Source organism: Lithobates pipiens, unplaced genomic scaffold (assembly GCF_037356315.1).
Source record: "Lithobates pipiens isolate NorthernLeopardFrog02 unplaced genomic scaffold, aLitPip1_a1.2 Scaffold_19, whole genome shotgun sequence".
Classification (NCBI taxonomy): domain Eukaryota; kingdom Metazoa; phylum Chordata; class Amphibia; order Anura; family Ranidae; genus Lithobates; species Lithobates pipiens.
In genome coordinates, this window is record NW_027507764.1 from 13,585,199 (window position 1) to 13,598,524 (window position 13,326).

General features: G+C 53.4%; 7 non-coding genes across 7 annotated transcripts; all 7 read left to right on the top strand.

Annotated features, from left to right (window-relative positions):
* Positions 1–713: 713 nt before the first annotated feature.
* Positions 714–832, top strand: LOC143998492 (5S ribosomal RNA). Its single transcript, XR_013277928.1, has one exon. It is a non-coding gene; the product is annotated as a 5S ribosomal RNA (ribosomal RNA).
* A 1,694-nt stretch (positions 833–2,526) lies between these two features.
* On the top strand, positions 2,527–2,645 carry LOC144000068 (5S ribosomal RNA). Its single transcript, XR_013278204.1, has one exon. It is a non-coding gene; the product is annotated as a 5S ribosomal RNA (ribosomal RNA).
* Positions 2,646–4,339: 1,694 nt separating this feature from the next.
* On the top strand, positions 4,340–4,458 carry LOC144000081 (5S ribosomal RNA). Its single transcript, XR_013278206.1, has one exon. It is a non-coding gene; the product is annotated as a 5S ribosomal RNA (ribosomal RNA).
* Positions 4,459–6,149: 1,691 nt separating this feature from the next.
* On the top strand, positions 6,150–6,268 carry LOC144000094 (5S ribosomal RNA). The gene has a single exon (XR_013278207.1). It is a non-coding gene; the product is annotated as a 5S ribosomal RNA (ribosomal RNA).
* Positions 6,269–7,962: 1,694 nt separating this feature from the next.
* Positions 7,963–8,081, top strand: LOC143999581 (5S ribosomal RNA). The gene has a single exon (XR_013278050.1). It is a non-coding gene; the product is annotated as a 5S ribosomal RNA (ribosomal RNA).
* A 1,694-nt stretch (positions 8,082–9,775) lies between these two features.
* LOC144000106 (5S ribosomal RNA) lies at positions 9,776–9,894 on the top strand. The gene has a single exon (XR_013278208.1). It is a non-coding gene; the product is annotated as a 5S ribosomal RNA (ribosomal RNA).
* A 1,694-nt stretch (positions 9,895–11,588) lies between these two features.
* LOC144000118 (5S ribosomal RNA) lies at positions 11,589–11,707 on the top strand. The gene has a single exon (XR_013278209.1). It is a non-coding gene; the product is annotated as a 5S ribosomal RNA (ribosomal RNA).
* Positions 11,708–13,326: the final 1,619 nt, after the last annotated feature.

A 13,326-nucleotide genomic window follows, 5' to 3' on the forward strand; every position in this document is an offset into this window, starting at 1 on the left:
CAAGTTGCATCAAGTGTTCTAAGCCTTCTCTGAAGTCCTTGAAAGGGGTGCATCATGCATGTTGGTCTCCAGGCCTATTGAAAAGAAGTTGGGTGAGTAAGGCGGCACATGTGGGGTATGGAGCAGCTCTGCAGGAAAAGGTCTACCTAGTGGGCAAGTCAAGCAGTTGCTTGACTGCAGCCACTGGTGAGGCATGGTGCCTGGTATAGGTGAGGGGTCCTCCGGTAGCCAGGGGGGTAGATGTACTGGCTTCCTCCCCAGCAGTCAGCTTCCAGTAGCCAACGGAACAGAAGGCAGGTTCTGGAGATCCATGGGCTGGCCACCTGCTAGGAGAGCGAAGGCGTAAACAAGTGCAGGCATAAGGCCCCGCGCTACATGCAACCTGCTGCTCTTCTTCTTCTTCCTGTGGTGCAAAGCCTTGTCAGCGAAAAGGGTTAAAGTCAGGCCAGGGGAAGCCAGAAAGGAGCCGTGGAAGCAAGGCTGAGGATGTGTGTGCGTGAGAAGGTGCAGGCAGGAAGAGGTTAAAGAGAGAGCAAAGCAGCAGGAGGCAGGGACGGGCTTGAGGAGAGCAAGCGAGAGGAGAGACGACACGACAAAGTGCCGTGTGCTGCCATGCTTGTGAAAAGGCACAGCTGATTGTAGTAAAGTCAAGGAAAGGCGGAGCCAGGCTGCCGGTGACAAGTACAAGAAGCTTGAAAGAGACCATGAGCTTTGCCTACGGCCACACCACCCTGAATGCGCCCGCTCTCATCTGATCTCGGAAGCTAAGCAGGGTCGGGCCTGGTTAGTACTTGGATGGGAGACCGCCTGGGAATACCAGGTGCTGTAGGCTTTTGCTTTTCTTCCACCAGGGGTCAGTCACTCTCCCATAATGCCTCTTTTTACATTCACTTTTACCCAAAGCGCTCTCCCTCTCTGCAAGCCCTCCTGCACACCTAGCTCCTACAAAATCACCCCTGCCCAACCAAGCCTACACTTTTTACAAGCCCACTTACACAATCTCACCCCTTCTTTCAAAAATACACTTTCTTCTCTCTACCTCCCTCCCTCAGGAGATTGCCACGCATCCAGTCCCCTATAGCAGCAAAACAACGGCCAGGCGCAACCCCCACCTAGCTAGCCCCCATCCTACATCCTGCTTAGGCTCCACGGCCCAGCCATTTTCCAGCACTCTCCTGAGACCTTTTGGTGCCATCACTCCTGCTCTTTAGTCGCCCTTGCGCCAACACATTCCACAGCGATCTCCAGGCTGGGGGACAGCACGGGAAACACGCACGCCGACTGCCAAAGCCAGAGAGAAGCCACAGAGCCGACCCCTCGTCAAACCGGCACCCTGAAGCGGCTAAGGTGTAGGCAGCAGGTTGCCTACAGGAGCGCGGTTTTAGTTAGCGGCTGCCCCAGGCTTGGAGGGAAAGAGGTAATGCGTGCGCTGCTGGTTTTTTTGGATCTAGCCTACCCACCGGTCATATAAATATAGGGGAAGGCTGCGTTTCGGGTGATCAGGCAGCACTTGCACGAGGCCAACTAGGGTTGCCACCTCATCCCTTTAAACCCAAACACATCTGAATTACACAGGTTCTGAGGCTAATTAAATGCAGATAAGGCAACAAGTGAGTTTAATTACCACCTTAATCAGCCAAAGAATCTGTGCAATTCAGATGCGTTTGGATTTAAAGGGATGAGATGGCAACTCAAAGGCCAACATGAACTGCTACCTTGTAGAGGTAATCCTGGGAAGCCAATCAGTGGTCGTTTGGGTCAGGATATGACCATTGTTCACGTTGAACTGTAATGGGCCAGACTTCTCAGTCAAGTTGCATCAAGTGTTCTAAGCCTTCTCTGAAGTCCTTGAAAGGGGTGCATCATGCATGTTGGTCTCCAGGCCTATTGAAAAGAAGTTGGGTGAGTAAGGCGGCACATGTGGGGTATGGAGCAGCTCTACAGGAAAAGGTCTACCTAGTGGGCAAGTCAAGCAGTTGCTTGACTGCAGCCACTGGTGAGGCATGGTGCCTGGTATAGGTGAGGGGTCCTCCGGTAGCCAGGGGGGTAGATGTACTGGCTTCCTCCCCAGCAGTCAGCTTCCAGTAGCCAACGGAACAGAAGGCAGGTTCTGGAGATCCATGGGCTGGCCACCTGCTAGGAGAGCGAAGGCGTAAACAAGTGCAGGCATAAGGCCCCGCGCTACATGCAACCTGCTGCTCTTCTTCTTCTTCCTGTGGTGCAAAGCCTTGTCAGCGAAAAGGGTTAAAGTCAGGCCAGGGGAAGCCAGAAAGGAGCCGTGGAAGCAAGGCTGAGGATGTGGTGTGTGCGTGAGAAGGTGCAGGCAGGAAGAGGTTAAAGAGGGAGCAAAGCAGCAGGAGGCAGGGACGGGCTTGAGGAGAGCAAGCGAGAGGAGAGACGACACGACAAAGTGCCGTGTGCTGCCATGCTTGTGAAAAGGCACAGCTGATTGTAGTAAAGTCAAGGAAAGGCGGAGCCAGGCTGCCGGTGACAAGTACAAGAAGCTTGAAAGAGACCATGAGCTTCGCCTACGGCCACACCACCCTGAATGCGCCCGCTCTCGTCTGATCTCGGAAGCTAAGCAGGGTCGGGCCTGGTTAGTACTTGGATGGGAGACCGCCTGGGAATACCAGGTGCTGTAGGCTTTTGCTTTTCTTCCACCAGGGGTCAGTCACTCTCCCATAACGCCTCTTTTTACATTCACTTTTACCCAAAGCGCTCTCCCTCTCTGCAAGCCCTCCTGCACACCTAGCTCCTACAAAATCACCCCTGCCCAACCAAGCCTACACTTTTTACAAGCCCACTTATACAATCTCACCCCTTCTTTCAAAAATACACTTTCTTCTCTCTACCTCCCTCCCTCAGGAGATTGCCACGCATCCAGTCCCCTATAGCAGCAAAACAACGGCCAGGCGCAACCCCCACCTAGCTAGCCCCCATCCTACATCCTGCTTAGGCTCCACGGCCCAGCCATTTTCCAGCACTCTCCTGAGACCTTTTGGTGCCATCACTCCTGCTCTTTAGTCGCCCTTGCGCCAACACATTCCACAGCGATCTCCAGGCTGGGGGACAGCACGGGAAACACGCACGCCGACTGCCAAAGCCAGAGAGAAGCCACAGAGCCGACCCCTCGTCAAACCGGCACCCTGAAGCGGCTAAGGTGTAGGCAGCAGGTTGCCTACAGGAGCGCGGTTTTAGTTAGCGGCTGCCCCAGGCTTGGAGGGAAAGAGGTAATGCGTGCGCTGCTGGTTTTTTTGGATCTAGCCTACCCACCGGTCATATAAATATAGGGGAAGGCTGGGTTTCGGGTGATCAGGCAGAACTTGCACGAGGCCAACTAGGGTTGCCACCTCATCCCTTTAAACCCAAACACATCTGAATTACACAGGTTCTGAGGCTAATTAAATGCAGATAAGGCAACAAGTGAGTTTAATTACCACCTTAATCAGCCAAAGAATCTGTGCAATTCAGATGCGTTTGGATTTAAAGGGATGAGATGGCAACTCAAAGGCCAATATGAACTGCTACCTTGTAGAGGTAATCCTGGGAAGCCAATCAGTGGTCGTTTGGGTCAGGATATGACCATTGTTCACGTTGAACTGTAATGGGCCAGACTTCTCAGTCAAGTTGCATCAAGTGTTCTAAGCCTTCTCTGAAGTCCTTGAAAGGGGTGCATCATGCATGTTGGTCTCCAGGCCTATTGAAAAGAAGTTGGGTGAGTAAGGCGGCACATGTGGGGTATGGAGCAACTCTAGAGGAAAAGGTCTACCTAGTGGGCAAGTCAAGCAGTTGCTTGACTGCAGCCACTGGTGAGGCATGGTGCCTGGTATAGGTGAGGGGTCCTCCGGTAGCCAGGGGGGTAGATGTACTGGCTTCCTCCCCAGCAGTCAGCTTCCAGTAGCCAACGGAACAGAAGGCAGGTTCTGGAGATCCATGGGCTGGCCACCTGCTAGGAGAGCGAAGGCGTAAACAAGTGCAGGCATAAGGCCCCGCGCTACATGCAACCTGCTGCTCTTCTTCTTCTTCCTGTGGTGCAAAGCCTTGTCAGCGAAAAGGGTTAAAGTCAGGCCAGGGGAAGCCAGAAAGGAGCCGTGGAAGCAAGGCTGAGGATGTGGTGTGTGCGTGAGAAGGTGCAGGCAGGAAGAGGTTAAAGAGGGAGCAAAGCAGCAGGAGGCAGGGACGGGCTTGAGGAGAGCAAGCGAGAGGAGAGACGACACGACAAAGTGCCGTGTGCTGCCATGCTTGTGAAAAGGCACAGCTGATTGTAGTAAAGTCAAGGAAAGGCGGAGCCAGGCTGCCGGTGACAAGTACAAGAAGCTTGAAAGAGACCATGAGCTTCGCCTACGGCCACACCACCCTGAATGCGCCCGCTCTCGTCTGATCTCGGAAGCTAAGCAGGGTCGGGCCTGGTTAGTACTTGGATGGGAGACCGCCTGGGAATACCAGGTGCTGTAGGCTTTTGCTTTTCTTCCACCAGGGGTCAGTCACTCTCCCATAACGCCTCTTTTTACATTCACTTTTACCCAAAGCGCTCTCCCTCTCTGCAAGCCCTCCTGCACACCTAGCTCCTACAAAATCACCCCTGCCCAACCAAGCCTACACTTTTTACAAGCCCACTTATACAATCTCACCCCTTCTTTCAAAAATACACTTTCTTCTCTCTACCTCCCTCCCTCAGGAGATTGCCACGCATCCAGTCCCCTATAGCAGCAAAACAACGGCCAGGCGCAACCCCCACCTAGCTAGCCCCCATCCTACATCCTGCTTAGGCTCCACGGCCCAGCCATTTTCCAGCACTCTCCTGAAACCTTTTGGTGCCATCACTCCTGCTCTTTAGTCGCCCTTGCGCCAACACATTCCACAGCGATCTCCAGGCTGGGGGACAGCACGGGAAACACGCACGCCGACTGCCAAAGCCAGAGAGAAGCCACAGAGCCGACCCCTCGTCAAACCGGCACCCTGAAGCGGCTAAGGTGTAGGCAGCAGGTTGCCTACAGGAGCGCGGTTTTAGTTAGCGGCTGCCCCAGGCTTGGAGGGAAAGAGGTAATGCGTGCGCTGCTGGTTTTTTTGGATCTAGCCTACCCACCGGTCATATAAATATAGGGGAAGGCTGCGTTTCGGGTGATCAGGCAGCATTTGCACGAGGCCAACTAGGGTTGCCACCTCATCCCTTTAAACCCAAACACATCTGAATTACACAGGTTCTGAGGCTAATTAAATGCAGATAAGGCAACAAGTGAGTTTAATTACCACCTTAATCAGCCAAAGAATCTGTGCAATTCAGATGCGTTTGGATTTAAAGGGATGAGATGGCAACTCAAAGGCCAATATGAACTGCTACCTTGTAGAGGTAATCCTGGGAAGCCAATCAGTGGCCGTTTGGGTCAGGATATGACCATTGTTCACGTTGAACTGTAATGGGCCAGACTTCTCAGTCAAGTTGCATCAAGTGTTCTAAGCCTTCTCTGAAGTCCTTGAAAGGGGTGCATCATGCATGTTGGTCTCCAGGCCTATTGAAAAGAAGTTGGGTGAGTAAGGCGGCACATGTGGGGTATGGAGCAGCTCTACAGGAAAAGGTCTACCTAGTGGGCAAGTCAAGCAGTTGCTTGACTGCAGCCACTGGTGAGGCATGGTGCCTGGTATAGGTGAGGGGTCCTCCGGTAGCCAGGGGGGTAGATGTACTGGCTTCCTCCCCAGCAGTCAGCTTCCAGTAGCCAACGGAACAGAAGGCAGGTTCTGGAGATCCATGGGCTGGCCACCTGCTAGGAGAGCGAAGGCGTAAACAAGTGCAGGCATAAGGCCCCGCGCTACATGCAACCTGCTGCTCTTCTTCTTCTTCCTGTGGTGCAAAGCCTTGTCAGCGAAAAGGGTTAAAGTCAGGCCAGGGGAAGCCAGAAAGGAGCCGTGGAAGCAAGGCTGAGGATGTGTGTGCGTGAGAAGGTGCAGGCAGGAAGAGGTTAAAGAGAGAGCAAAGCAGCAGGAGGCAGGGACGGGCTTGAGGAGAGCAAGCGAGAGGAGAGACGACACGACAAAGTGCGGTGTGCTGCCATGCTTGTGAAAAGGCACAGCTGATTGTAGTAAAGTCAAGGAAAGGCGGAGCCAGGCTGCCGGTGACAAGTACAAGAAGCTTGAAAGAGACCATGAGCTTTGCCTACGGCCACACCACCCTGAATGCGCCCGCTCTCGTCTGATCTCGGAAGCTAAGCAGGGTCGGGCCTGGTTAGTACTTGGATGGGAGACCGCCTGGGAATACCAGGTGCTGTAGGCTTTTGCTTTTCTTCCACCAGGGGTCAGTCACTCTCCCATAATGCCTCTTTTTACATTCACTTTTACCCAAAGCGCTCTCCCTCTCTGCAAGCCCTCCTGCACACCTAGCTCCTACAAAATCACCCCTGCCCAACCAAGCCTACACTTTTTACAAGCCCACTTACACAATCTCACCCCTTCTTTCAAAAATACACTTTCTTCTCTCTACCTCCCTCCCTCAGGAGATTGCCACGCATCCAGTCCCCTATAGCAGCAAAACAACGGCCAGGCGCAACCCCCACCTAGCTAGCCCCCATCCTACATCCTGCTTAGGCTCCACGGCCCAGCCATTTTCCAGCACTCTCCTGAGACCTTTTGGTGCCATCACTCCTGCTCTTTAGTCGCCCTTGCGCCAACACATTCCACAGCGATCTCCAGGCTGGGGGACAGCACGGGAAACACGCACGCCGACTGCCAAAGCCAGAGAGAAGCCACAGAGCCGACCCCTCGTCAAACCGGCACCCTGAAGCGGCTAAGGTGTAGGCAGCAGGTTGCCTACAGGAGCGCGGTTTTAGTTAGCGGCTGCCCCAGGCTTGGAGGGAAAGAGGTAATGCGTGCGCTGCTGGTTTTTTTGGATCTAGCCTACCCACCGGTCATATAAATATAGGGGAAGGCTGCGTTTCGGGTGATCAGGCAGCACTTGCACGAGGCCAACTAGGGTTGCCACCTCATCCCTTTAAACCCAAACACATCTGAATTACACAGGTTCTGAGGCTAATTAAATGCAGATAAGGCAACAAGTGAGTTTAATTACCACCTTAATCAGCCAAAGAATCTGTGCAATTCAGATGCGTTTGGATTTAAAGGGATGAGATGGCAACTCAAAGGCCAACATGAACTGCTACCTTGTAGAGGTAATCCTGGGAAGCCAATCAGTGGTCGTTTGGGTCAGGATATGACCATTGTTCACGTTGAACTGTAATGGGCCAGACTTCTCAGTCAAGTTGCATCAAGTGTTCTAAGCCTTCTCTGAAGTCCTTGAAAGGGGTGCATCATGCATGTTGGTCTCCAGGCCTATTGAAAAGAAGTTGGGTGAGTAAGGCGGCACATGTGGGGTATGGAGCAGCTCTACAGGAAAAGGTCTACCTAGTGGGCAAGTCAAGCAGTTGCTTGACTGCAGCCACTGGTGAGGCATGGTGCCTGGTATAGGTGAGGGGTCCTCCGGTAGCCAGGGGGGTAGATGTACTGGCTTCCTCCCCAGCAGTCAGCTTCCAGTAGCCAACGGAACAGAAGGCAGGTTCTGGAGATCCATGGGCTGGCCACCTGCTAGGAGAGCGAAGGCGTAAACAAGTGCAGGCATAAGGCCCCGCGCTACATGCAACCTGCTGCTCTTCTTCTTCTTCCTGTGGTGCAAAGCCTTGTCAGCGAAAAGGGTTAAAGTCAGGCCAGGGGAAGCCAGAAAGGAGCCGTGGAAGCAAGGCTGAGGATGTGGTGTGTGCGTGAGAAGGTGCAGGCAGGAAGAGGTTAAAGAGGGAGCAAAGCAGCAGGAGGCAGGGACGGGCTTGAGGAGAGCAAGCGAGAGGAGAGACGACACGACAAAGTGCCGTGTGCTGCCATGCTTGTGAAAAGGCACAGCTGATTGTAGTAAAGTCAAGGAAAGGCGGAGCCAGGCTGCCGGTGACAAGTACAAGAAGCTTGAAAGAGACCATGAGCTTCGCCTATGGCCACACCACCCTGAATGCGCCCGCTCTCGTCTGATCTCGGAAGCTAAGCAGGGTCGGGCCTGGTTAGTACTTGGATGGGAGACCGCCTGGGAATACCAGGTGCTGTAGGCTTTTGCTTTTCTTCCACCAGGGGTCAGTCACTCTCCCATAACGCCTCTTTTTACATTCACTTTTACCCAAAGCGCTCTCCCTCTCTGCAAGCCCTCCTGCACACCTAGCTCCTACAAAATCACCCCTGCCCAACCAAGCCTACACTTTTTACAAGCCCACTTATACAATCTCACCCCTTCTTTCAAAAATACACTTTCTTCTCTCTACCTCCCTCCCTCAGGAGATTGCCACGCATCCAGTCCCCTATAGCAGCAAAACAACGGCCAGGCGCAACCCCCACCTAGCTAGCCCCCATCCTACATCCTGCTTAGGCTCCACGGCCCAGCCATTTTCCAGCACTCTCCTGAGACCTTTTGGTGCCATCACTCCTGCTCTTTAGTCGCCCTTGCGCCAACACATTCCACAGCGATCTCCAGGCTGGGGGACAGCACGGGAAACACGCACGCCGACTGCCAAAGCCAGAGAGAAGCCACAGAGCCGACCCCTCGTCAAACCGGCACCCTGAAGCGGCTAAGGTGTAGGCAGCAGGTTGCCTACAGGAGCGCGGTTTTAGTTAGCGGCTGCCCCAGGCTTGGAGGGAAAGAGGTAATGCGTGCGCTGCTGGTTTTTTTGGATCTAGCCTACCCACCGGTCATATAAATATAGGGGAAGGCTGGGTTTCGGGTGATCAGGCAGAACTTGCACGAGGCCAACTAGGGTTGCCACCTCATCCCTTTAAACCCAAACACATCTGAATTACACAGGTTCTGAGGCTAATTAAATGCAGATAAGGCAACAAGTGAGTTTAATTACCACCTTAATCAGCCAAAGAATCTGTGCAATTCAGATGCGTTTGGATTTAAAGGGATGAGATGGCAACTCAAAGGCCAATATGAACTGCTACCTTGTAGAGGTAATCCTGGGAAGCCAATCAGTGGTCGTTTGGGTCAGGATATGACCATTGTTCACGTTGAACTGTAATGGGCCAGACTTCTCAGTCAAGTTGCATCAAGTGTTCTAAGCCTTCTCTGAAGTCCTTGAAAGGGGTGCATCATGCATGTTGGTCTCCAGGCCTATTGAAAAGAAGTTGGGTGAGTAAGGCGGCACATGTGGGGTATGGAGCAACTCTAGAGGAAAAGGTCTACCTAGTGGGCAAGTCAAGCAGTTGCTTGACTGCAGCCACTGGTGAGGCATGGTGCCTGGTATAGGTGAGGGGTCCTCCGGTAGCCAGGGGGGTAGATGTACTGGCTTCCTCCCCAGCAGTCAGCTTCCAGTAGCCAACGGAACAGAAGGCAGGTTCTGGAGATCCATGGGCTGGCCACCTGCTAGGAGAGCGAAGGCGTAAACAAGTGCAGGCATAAGGCCCCGCGCTACATGCAACCTGCTGCTCTTCTTCTTCTTCCTGTGGTGCAAAGCCTTGTCAGCGAAAAGGGTTAAAGTCAGGCCAGGGGAAGCCAGAAAGGAGCCGTGGAAGCAAGGCTGAGGATGTGGTGTGTGCGTGAGAAGGTGCAGGCAGGAAGAGGTTAAAGAGGGAGCAAAGCAGCAGGAGGCAGGGACGGGCTTGAGGAGAGCAAGCGAGAGGAGAGACGACACGACAAAGTGCCGTGTGCTGCCATGCTTGTGAAAAGGCACAGCTGATTGTAGTAAAGTCAAGGAAAGGCGGAGCCAGGCTGCCGGTGACAAGTACAAGAAGCTTGAAAGAGACCATGAGCTTCGCCTACGGCCACACCACCCTGAATGCGCCCGCTCTCGTCTGATCTCGGAAGCTAAGCAGGGTCGGGCCTGGTTAGTACTTGGATGGGAGACCGCCTGGGAATACCAGGTGCTGTAGGCTTTTGCTTTTCTTCCACCAGGGGTCAGTCACTCTCCCATAACGCCTCTTTTTACATTCACTTTTACCCAAAGCGCTCTCCCTCTCTGCAAGCCCTCCTGCACACCTAGCTCCTACAAAATCACCCCTGCCCAACCAAGCCTACACTTTTTACAAGCCCACTTATACAATCTCACCCCTTCTTTCAAAAATACACTTTCTTCTCTCTACCTCCCTCCCTCAGGAGATTGCCACGCATCCAGTCCCCTATAGCAGCAAAACAACGGCCAGGCGCAACCCCCACCTAGCTAGCCCCCATCCTACATCCTGCTTAGGCTCCACGGCCCAGCCATTTTCCAGCACTCTCCTGAGACCTTTTGGTGCCATCACTCCTGCTCTTTAGTCGCCCTTGCGCCAACACATTCCACAGCGATCTCCAGGCTGGGGGACAGCACGGGAAACACGCACGCCGACTGCCAAAGCCAGAGAGAAGCCACAGAGCCGACCCCTCGTCAAACCGGCACCCTGAAGCGGCTAAGGTGTAGGCAGCAGGTTGCCTACAGGAGCGCGGTTTTAGTTAGCGGCTGCCCCAGGCTTGGAGGGAAAGAGGTAATGCGTGCGCTGCTGGTTTTTTTGGATCTAGCCTACCCACCGGTCATATAAATATAGGGGAAGGCTGCGTTTCGGGTGATCAGGCAGCATTTGCACGAGGCCAACTAGGGTTGCCACCTCATCCCTTTAAACCCAAACACATCTGAATTACACAGGTTCTGAGGCTAATTAAATGCAGATAAGGCAACAAGTGAGTTTAATTACCACCTTAATCAGCCAAAGAATCTGTGCAATTCAGATGCGTTTGGATTTAAAGGGATGAGATGGCAACTCAAAGGCCAATATGAACTGCTACCTTGTAGAGGTAATCCTGGGAAGCCAATCAGTGGTCGTTTGGGTCAGGATATGACCATTGTTCACGTTGAACTGTAATGGGCCAGACTTCTCAGTCAAGTTGCATCAAGTGTTCTAAGCCTTCTCTGAAGTCCTTGAAAGGGGTGCATCATGCATGTTGGTCTCCAGGCCTATTGAAAAGAAGTTGGGTGAGTAAGGCGGCACATGTGGGGTATGGAGCAGCTCTACAGGAAAAGGTCTACCTAGTGGGCAAGTCAAGCAGTTGCTTGACTGCAGCCACTGGTGAGGCATGGTGCCTGGTATAGGTGAGGGGTCCTCCGGTAGCCAGGGGGGTAGATGTACTGGCTTCCTCCCCAGCAGTCAGCTTCCAGTAGCCAACGGAACAGAAGGCAGGTTCTGGAGATCCATGGGCTGGCCACCTGCTAGGAGAGCGAAGGCGTAAACAAGTGCAGGCATAAGGCCCCGCGCTACATGCAACCTGCTGCTCTTCTTCTTCTTCCTGTGGTGCAAAGCCTTGTCAGCGAAAAGGGTTAAAGTCAGGCCAGGGGAAGCCAGAAAGGAGCCGTGGAAGCAAGGCTGAGGATGTGGTGTGTGCGTGAGAAGGTGCAGGCAGGAAGAGGTTAAAGAGGGAGCAAAGCAGCAGGAGGCAGGGACGGGCTTGAGGAGAGCAAGCGAGAGGAGAGACGACACGACAAAGTGCGGTGTGCTGCCATGCTTGTGAAAATGCACAGCTGATTGTAGTAAAGTCAAGGAAAGGCGGAGCCAGGCTGCCGGTGACAAGTACAAGAAGCTTGAAAGACACCATGAGCTTCGCCTACGGCCACACCACCCTGAATGCGCCCGCTCTCGTCTGATCTCGGAAGCTAAGCAGGGTCGGGCCTGGTTAGTACTTGGATGGGAGACCGCCTGGGAATACCAGGTGCTGTAGGCTTTTGCTTTTCTTCCACCAGGGGTCAGTCACTCTCCCATAACGCCTCTTTTTACATTCACTTTTACCCAAAGCGCTCTCCCTCTCTGCAAGCCCTCCTGCACACCTAGCTCCTACAAAATCACCCCTGCCCAACCAAGCCTACACTTTTTACAAGCCCACTTATACAATCTCACCCCTTCTTTCAAAAATACACTTTCTTCTCTCTACCTCCCTCCCTCAGGAGATTGCCACGCATCCAGTCCCCTATAGCAGCAAAACAACGGCCAGGCGCAACCCCCACCTAGCTAGCCCCCATCCTACATCCTGCTTAGGCTCCACGGCCCAGCCATTTTCCAGCACTCTCCTGAAACCTTTTGGTGCCATCACTCCTGCTCTTTAGTCGCCCTTGCGCCAACACATTCCACAGCGATCTCCAGGCTGGGGGACAGCACGGGAAACACGCACGCCGACTGCCAAAGCCAGAGAGAAGCCACAGAGCCGACCCCTCGTCAAACCGGCACCCTGAAGCGGCTAAGGTGTAGGCAGCAGGTTGCCTACAGGAGCGCGGTTTTAGTTAGCGGCTGCCCCAGGCTTGGAGGGAAAGAGGTAATGCGTGCGCTGCTGGTTTTTTTGGATCTAGCCTACCCACCGGTCATATAAATATAGGGGAAGGCTGGGTTTCGGGTGATCAGGCAGCATTTGCACGAGGCCAACTAGGGTTGCCACCTCATCCCTTTAAACCCAAACACATCTGAATTACACAGGTTCTGAGGCTAATTAAATGCAGATAAGGCAACAAGTGAGTTTAATTACCACCTTAATCAGCCAAAGAATCTGTGCAATTCAGATGCGTTTGGATTTAAAGGGATGAGATGGCAACTCAAAGGCCAATATGAACTGCTACCTTGTAGAGGTAATCCTGGGAAGCCAATCAGTGGTCGTTTGGGTCAGGATATGACCATTGTTCACGTTGAACTGTAATGGGCCAGACTTCTCAGTCAAGTTGCATCAAGTGTTCTAAGCCTTCTCTGAAGTCCTTGAAAGGGGTGCATCATGCATGTTGGTCTCCAGGCCTATTGAAAAGAAGTTGGGTGAGTAAGGCGGCACATGTGGGGTATGGAGCAACTCTAGAGGAAAAGGTCTACCTAGTGGGCAAGTCAAGCAGTTGCTTGACTGCAGCCACTGGTGAGGCATGGTGCCTGGTATAGGTGAGGGGTCCTCCGGTAGCCAGGGGGGTAGATGTACTGGCTTCCTCCCCAGCAGTCAGCTTCCAGTAGCCAACGGAACAGAAGGCAGGTTCTGGAGATCCATGGGCTGGCCACCTGCTAGGAGAGCGAAGGCGTAAACAAGTGCAGGCATAAGGCCCCGCGCTACATGCAACCTGCTGCTCTTCTTCTTCTTCCTGTGGTGCAAAGCCTTGTCAGCGAAAAGGGTTAAAGTCAGGCCAGGGGAAGCCAGAAAGGAGCCGTGGAAGCAAGGCTGAGGATGTGGTGTGTGCGTGAGAAGGTGCAGGCAGGAAGAGGTTAAAGAGGGAGCAAAGCAGCAGGAGGCAGGGACGGGCTTGAGGAGAGCAAGCGAGAGGAGAGACGACACGACAAAGTGCCGTGTGCTGCCATGCTTGTGAAAAGGCACAGCTGATT